Genomic DNA, 8229 nt, shown 5'->3' on the forward strand with positions numbered 1-8229 from the left:
TGATGTTTGCAACTTTTTTTTTTTTTTTTTAAGATTTATTTATTCATGGGAGACACAGAGAGAGAGGCAGACATAGGCGGAGGGAGAAGCAGGCTCCATGCAGGGAGCCCGATGTGGGACTCGATCCTGGGACTCCAGGATCACGCCCTGGGCCAAAGGCAGATGTTCAACCGCAGAGCCACCCAGGTGTCCCATGTTTGCAACTTTCAACTAGTTCAGAAAAAGTAATGAAGAAAACCAGGATGTCACTCTAAAATGTGCCTCTTTGACATAAGAATTATTTTGAGTTGAAGCCAATTATGAAGCAGCATATACAGAAAAAGTTCTCTTTACCCTTCCCCTTTCTGCCTAAAGCCAGAATATCAATTTTCCTTTACTGGGGGGACTCTAGACCCTTACCCACCCAGTAATGGCACCAGAGGAATCTGCAAACAAGCTTTAACTCCATTAGCCTCCCCGTCCCCCCCATATATTTATCTTCCCGGGGTTTCCTGTTCTTGGAGCCTAAAACTTTTTTCCTTTGTCCTGTTATTTCTCTACAACTTTATCATTCTTTGTTCAAGATGCTATATAAGCCCAAGTTCTGGCCACCTCTTTAAGTTACTAATCCTTAAAATTTTCCCATGTATACAGGAGATACACATATTAATGTACTACTGTTTGTTTTTCTCATTACTTTTTTTTTTTTTTAATAGGTTCCATGCCCAATATGGGGCTTGAATTCAGGATCCTGAGATTGAGAATTGAGAATACATGCTATATGTGTTGACTGAGCCAGCCAGGCACCCCCACCCCTCACCCTTTGCTTTTTTAATCCATCTATTGTTACAGAACCCCAACTGAGAACCTAGAAGGGTAGAAGGAAAGAATATTTTTCTTCCCCTATAATAACATACAAATAAGCTAAGGGTGAGACGGCACAATGTTAAGAGATGTTGAATTAGGTTGGTTGGTATATAGGTGGTTGCTATAGTAGTCCTTCAACCTTATTGTCTGAAATTTTTTTTTGAAATTTTTCATAACAAAAGTGGGGGAAATTATTAAATGGAGCGGATAAGATAGTGAATGAATCTACACTGATAATCTGGGATGCCTGGGTGGCTCAGTGGTTGAGTGTCTGCCTTTGGCTAAGGGCATGATCCCCGGGGTGTTGGGATTGAGACCCACATCGGGCTCCTTGCTTGGAGCCTGGTTTTCCCTCTGCCTGTGTCTCTGCCTCTTTCTGGGTCTCTAATGAATAAATAAATAAAATCTTAAAAAAAAATACTCCCGGGATCCCTGGATGGCTCAGCGGTTTGGCGCCTGCCTTTGGCCCAGGGCGTGATCCTGGAGACCTGGGATTGAGTCCCACGTTGGGCTCCCTGCATGGAGCCTGCTTCTCCCTCTGCTTGTGTCTCTGCATCTCTCTCTCTCTCTCTCTCTCATGAATAAATAAAATCTTTTTTAAAAAAATCCCCAAATTGTACCAATGTAAATGCATCCACAGTGAAGGTTCTTTAAGGGGAAACTCAGTGGGAGCTATCCATTTAGAATAAAAATCCCATTTGTTGTCTTGGGCTGCGGGAACATTTTTTTTTTTTTTTTTAAGTTTATTTAAGTAATCTCTGCACCCTAGGTGAGGCTGGAACTGATGACTGGAAGATCAAGAGTCACATACTCCTACAACCCAGCCAGCCAGGCATCCCTTTTCTTACTCTTATAATGCACTTTCATCATTTTTTAATGTTTTCAGTGCATTATTGTGATTCCAGTATCGTTAAGCGTTATATTAGTTTCAGGTGTACAGTATAGGGATTCAGCACCTCCATAATCACCTGGCCCTCATCACAGCTCCTTAACCCCCATCACCTAGTTCACCCATCTCTCTGCCTCCCCCCAGGAAAATTTTATTTATTTTATTTTTTATTTTTTTTGGAAAATTTGTTTTTAATGAAAAGATTTCCATCAGAACTTTTTCTGAAACAAAAGCATAGGGTGAAGTTGTTTGGTCGTGGTTTTTCATTATACTCCAAAAGGAGAATGTGGTTGGAGGGCGAGCCGGCTCTTCCCACCCCCTACCCCTCTCCCCATTTTCTTCTTCGGCTGGGAGAGGAGGAGCCCCTGGGCCCGCGGGGACTACCCAGGGAGAGGGGGAAGAAGCCCCCAGGGGCCGGGGTGGGTGCCCGCCGTCTAGGTGGGGTCCTAGCGGAGGAGGGGCGGCTGCAGGGCGCGGGGAGCCGCAGGTACGGCGGCTCCGGGCGATGCCGACCTGGCGGAAGGTTGAGGGGTGCGCGGGGGGCGGGAGGCCGGCGGGCGGTCGTCCCGGGGCTGCGCACCCGCACCCGCACCCCGCCTCCCGGACCTGCCCTCCGCTGACCTTGGGGGGCGGGGAGAGCAGGCGGAGGGCTAGCCTGGGATCTCTGGCCTTTCCAGAAAGGGCTCTGGGGCTCCCCGCCTCCGTAGGGTGCCCGCCCCGGCCGCGGGCTCCGTGCCCCCCGGGACCGCCCTGGGCGGTGCCTCCCCTCGGCCCGCGGGCCTCACCACCCCCTTCCCGGGACTGCCCTCTGCTCCCGGTTTTCCGCCAAGTGCTCCCGCCGCCCCTCCCGCGGCCGCTGCTCCCCTGCCCTCCCCTCCCGGCATACTCGCGGCCTTTCCTGCTGGCTCTCCCCGAGGTCGCAAAACTTCTCGCCTCCAGAACCTCCAGGCGTTAGCCCGAGCAGGCGCTCGGTGGTTCTCGCTTCAGCTGCATCAGAATCCCCAGGGGCGCCTGGGTGGCTCGGGTCACGACCCCGGGTCCCGGGATCGAGTCCCGCCTCGGGCTCCCTGCAGGGAGCCTGCTTCTCCCTCTGCCTGTGTCTCTGCCTCTTTCTCTCTTTGTGTCTCTGCCTCTCTCTGTGTCTCTCATGAATAAATAAAATCTTAAAAACAAAAACAAAAACAAACAAAAAAAAACAACCCTCGATTGTCGACACAGACACTTGGGTCCCACCTCCTCCCCCAGTTTCTGACTTGGTAGATCTGGGATGCGGGTCGATCATTTGCGTTTCTAACACGTACCCAGGTGTATTTTCTAGAATTTCATAACAAAGTACCACAGACTGTGGGGCTTAAACCACAGAAATGTGTGGTCTCACAGTTCTAGAAGCCTCAACTAGTCACACCTGGAATGACCCTATTTCCCAATAAAGTCATATTCTGAGAGACTTCGAGTTAAGACTTCAAAAGACGAATTTGGGGAGGCACAATGTAAAGATTTTATTTATTTGAGAGAGAGGAGGAGAGAGCGAGCGGGAGCAGGGGCAGAGGGAGAAGCGGACCCTCCACAGAGCAGGGAGCCTGGAGGAGGCGATTCAACTGTAACACCAGTATCGCAGCTGATGCTGATGCTGATGCTGCTTCAGGAATAAAGAGCTTCCGTTGCCCCCCCTTCCCCTCAAGGTAAGTGCAAGCTCTTTGCTTGGCCTTGAAGGCCCATCAAAATCTGGTCCTTGCCACTGAGCCTCTTGCCTTTCTCTACCTTGTTCGTCCTGCTTATGGGGCTGCCCTGAAGGCCCTCATCACCCGCCTCTGGTGAATCCTTTCATGCTTGGCCCGTGTGTCACTGAACATCGTGCTCACCACGCGTACCTAAGACCCAGCACAGGCTTTGACACAGTGTTCAATACATTTTTGTTGAATGAATGTATGAAGACAATGATATTCAAGAATTTTTTAAATTGTTTTTTATTTCCAAAAATTAAAAAAAAAAATCGATTTTAATTCAAGAGAAACTTCACCTTGGAGTGCCAATTGTAAAACAAAATGAAAACAAAAAACCAAAAGGAGACTTTCTGGTTGGACCAGGCGTCCGATTTCCTGCCAATCTGGCTTCTGCTCTGCCCCCTGGCGGTGGCTCTCGGCCTCAGCGGGGAAAGGAGCTTGGAGGAATTTCCGGCAACCTGGGGCGGGTGACAGCTTCATTTACATACCCACAATGCATTGCACCCGGATTATTACTTATTTTAAAACGGCTAGATTTTTCTTTTTCTTTCAACTTTTTTTTCCCCTCCCAGAAAGGAGACTGCCGTCACAGGATTGACTGAGAGAAAGGCAGAAGTTCCTGGCTCTTTTGGATAAATAACTACCATTGCTGATTTAGGAGTGACAGTTATCCGAGAGCTGTATGAGCAGGACCGCGGGCATACTCTGGTTTCTCTTCAGATCGTATAAATCTTTCGCCTTTTACTAAAGATTTCCGTGGAGAGGAACAATTCTGAGTGTTTACCCAATTTTTTGAGGCCTTGCGCTTGCAAGGCTTATTATCGCGTGTGAAAAACAGACCTTATTTGTGTTCTTTGTCCCTGCTTGGCTTTCAAAAAAAAAAAAATCTTTAAGTAGTTGTTCTGTTGTTACTAAGTTTTTTGTGTGTGGCGTTTGTGATATTTTAAAGTTAAAACTATATGCCTCTGTTAAAGTGTCTATTCCGAGCTTTGATCTAGGACCCTGAATTTGAGGTTCCTATCATATCAGTTTCTGCAGTTAATAGGAGGTCTCGTTTTTTGGCTTCTCTCCTGAACGAAAATCTTCCAAAATAGACATGAAAATAAGGTATGGTTTGGGGACAACTGTGGAAATCTTACGCTATTTTAGATGTTAGTAGTTGGATAGATTTTATTGCTGCTGCAACAAGAAACTACAAACTTTGTGACTTTATGTATATTGGTTCTCTTACAGTTCTGGAGGTCCGCAGTCTCCAGTTAAGGGCAGGGCTGCCTTCCTTCTAGAGGCTTTAGGAGAGGATGTTTCCTTGCTTCTTTCAGCTTCTAGAAGCTGCCTGTCTGTGACCCCTTCACCACCCACTCCAGCCTCTTGCTTCTGTCTTGTCATCTTTTAGTTCTAACTCTGGATCCTCCTGTCTCTCTCTATAAGGACTCTTGTGATTACCTCTGGCCCACCTGGCTAATCCAGAATAATCTCCCCATCTCGAGACCCTTAATCACACCCACAAAATTCTTTACACCATGTAAAGTAACAGATTCACAGGTTCCAGGCATAGGATGTGGACATATTTGTGAACCATTACTCAGATCACCAAAATAATATTGTAATTACGTGGAATGTCCTTATTCTTAGTAGAAGCATAATGTGAAGTATTTAGTGACGTGTCATGATACCTGAAACTTTTATTTCTTTAAAAAGTATTTATTTATTATAGCCATAGAGAGAGAGGGAGAGACACAGAGGGAGAAGCAGGCTCCATGCAGGGAGCCCGACGTGGGACTTGATCCTGGGACCCCAGGACAGTGCCCTGGGCCAAAGGCAGGTGCCAAACTGCTGGGCCACTCAGGGATCCCCCTGAAACTTTATTTTTTTTATTTTTATTTTTATTTTTTTTAAAATTTTTTAATTTTATGATAGTCACAGAGAGAGAGAAAGAGGCAGAGACACAAGCAGAGGGAGAAGCAGGCTCCATGCACCGGGAGCCCAATGTGGGATTCGATCCCGGGTCTCCAGGATCGCGCCCTGGGCCAAAGGCAGGCACCAAACCGCTGCGCCACCCAGGGATCCCTGAAACTTTATTTTTTAAAGTAATCTCTACCCTGGATGTGGAGTTTAAACTCAGGATCATGAGATCAAGAGTTGCACGATCTATCGACGGAGCCAGCCAGGTGCCCCAATAACTTCAACTTTCAAATGGAGAGAAAGCAAATGTGTCCAAGAGTGATAGGTATATAGGTATTGGTTGTATTTTCCTTTCAACTTTGTTATAGCTCTGAACTTGTAAAGAGTGGGGAAAATATGTATTAATTTCATGTAGGATGTTTTAGATATTTATATTATATTTAAGATTCAATTTTAAGAGTTCCATTGTTGGGATGTCTGGTGTCTCCGTGTGTGATCCCAGGGTCCTGGGATCGAGTCCTGCATCTGGCTCCCTGTGAGGAGCCTGCTTCTCCCTCTGCCTATGTCTGCCTCCGTGTGTCTCTCAGGAATAAATAAATAAAATCTTTAAAAAAGGTTCCATGGTTCCAATTTTAGTATATGTGCTGCCAAAGCGAGCACAAAAGTTCCATTGTTTTTATTAAATTATGGTCACCTTATCAGAAAAGACCCCGAATAGCCAGGGGAATTTTAAAAAAGAAAACCATATCTGGGGGCATCACAATGCCAGATTTCAGGTTGTACTACAAAGCTGTGGTCATCAAGACAGTGTGGTACTGGCACAAAAACAGACACATAGATCAATGGAACAGAATAGAGAACCCAGAAGTGGACCCTGAACTTTATGGTCAACTAATATTCGATAAAGGAGAAAGACTATCCATTGGAAGAAAGACAGTCTCTTCAGTAAATGGTGCTGGGAAAATTGGACATCCACACGCAGAAGAATGAAACTAGACCACTCTCTTTCACCATACACAAAGATAAACTCAAAATGGATGAAAGATCTAAATGTGAGACAAGATTCCATCAAAATCCTAGAGAAGAACACAGGCAACACCCTTTCGGAACTCGGCCTCAGTAACTTCTTGCAAGATACATGCACGAAGGCAAAAGAAACAAAAGCAAAAATGAACTATTGGGACTTCATCAAGCAAAGAAGCTTTCGCACAACAAAGGATACAGTCAACAAAGCTAAAAGACAACCTACAGGATGGGAGAAGATATCTGCAAAAGACGTATCAGATAAAGGGCTAGTTTCCAAGATCTATAAAGAACTTACTAAACTCAACACCAAAGAAACAAACAATCCAATCATGAAATGGGCAAAAGACATGAACAGAAATCTCACAGAGGAAGACATAGACATGGCCAACGTGCATATGAGAAAATGCTCCGCATCACTTGCCATCAGGGAAATACAAATCAAAACCACAATGAGATCCCACCTCACACCAGTGAGAATGGGGAACATTAACAAGGCAGGAAACCACAAATGTTGGAGAGGATGTGGAGAAAAGGGAACCCTCTTACACTGTTGGTGGGAATGTGAACTGGTGCAGCCACTCTGGAAAACTGTGTGGAGGTTCCTCAAAGAGTTAAAAATAGACCTGCCCTATGACCCAACAATTGCACTGTTGGGGATTTACCCCAAAGATACAGATGCAGTGAATCACTGGGACACCTGCACCCAGATGTTTCTAGCAGCAATGTCCACAATAGCCAAACTGTGGAAGGAGCCTCGGTGTCCAACGAAAGATGAATGGATAAAGAAGATGTGGTTTATGTATACAATGGAATATTACTCTGACATTAGAAATGACCAATACCCACCATTTGCTTCAACGTGGATGGAACTGGAGGGTATTATGCTGAGTGAAGTAAGTCAGTCGGTGAAGGACAAACATTATATGTTCTCATTCATTTGGGGAATATAAATAATAGTGAAAGGGAATATAAGGGAAGGGAGAAGAAATGTGTGGGAAATATCAGAAAGGAAGACAGAACGTAAAGACTGCTAACTCTGGGAAACGAGCTAGGGGTGGTGGAAGGGAGGAGGGCGGGGGGTGGGGGTGAATGGGTGACGGGCACTGCGGGTTATTCTGTATGTTAGTAAATTGAACACCAATAAAAATAAATTCAAAAAAATTATGGTCACCTTAGACCAGTGGCTTCCAGATTTTTGGATTTTCTGATTATTAAAGTTTCCAAAAAATTTCTGGGGTACTTTTTTTTTTTTTTACCATCATTCTACAAAACAAAGAGCATCTGAAGAATAAAAACGGGCACTTCTTTAAAACAGAAAACCCCTTTAGCTTTATGTAAAGCATAACTACATTTTGTTAACTTTTCTCTCAAAGCCGGGTCGGTTTGAGGGAAACGCTGGCCCGCCTTAGATTAACAATATCAGGGCCGGTGATGCCCTCCTGTGGCCACTTGGGGAATTACGGCTTTCTGATTTCATTTCCTCTGATTTGATGGACAATTTCCTCAGACCTCAGTCATTAACATGGGCATGGCAGGCATTATTCTCAGTGTTAGGGATGTTTTGTAAGGAACAAAAATACCCCTGCCCTCGTTGAGCTTATGTATACATACAGGTGGAGAGACAGGCCATACACAAATAAAGTAATAAATGTGTTTGGGGGGAAAATAGCAGCTTAAGGGACTTGAGGGCCAGAGTATAGGGAGTGGTAATGTAGGTTAGCCCTCATCGAGAAGGTAAATTATGTATAGAGTTGCAAGGAGGTGAGGGGGTTCACCATGTAGCTACACCGCTGAGGTGAAAGGTTCTAAGAACCATGTAGTTATGCTCTCCAGTGAAGGGGA

General features: G+C 45.4%; 1 non-coding gene across 1 annotated transcript; it reads left to right on the top strand.

Moving 5' to 3' along the window:
• Window positions 1-4159: 4159 nt before the first annotated feature.
• On the top strand, window positions 4160-4275 carry LOC112642664 (U5 spliceosomal RNA). The gene has a single exon (XR_003125368.1). It is a non-coding gene; the product is annotated as a U5 spliceosomal RNA (small nuclear RNA).
• Window positions 4276-8229: the final 3954 nt, after the last annotated feature.

The sequence above is a fragment of the Canis lupus genome, chromosome 15 (assembly GCF_003254725.2).
Source record: "Canis lupus dingo isolate Sandy chromosome 15, ASM325472v2, whole genome shotgun sequence".
Classification (NCBI taxonomy): Eukaryota; Metazoa; Chordata; class Mammalia; order Carnivora; family Canidae; genus Canis; species Canis lupus.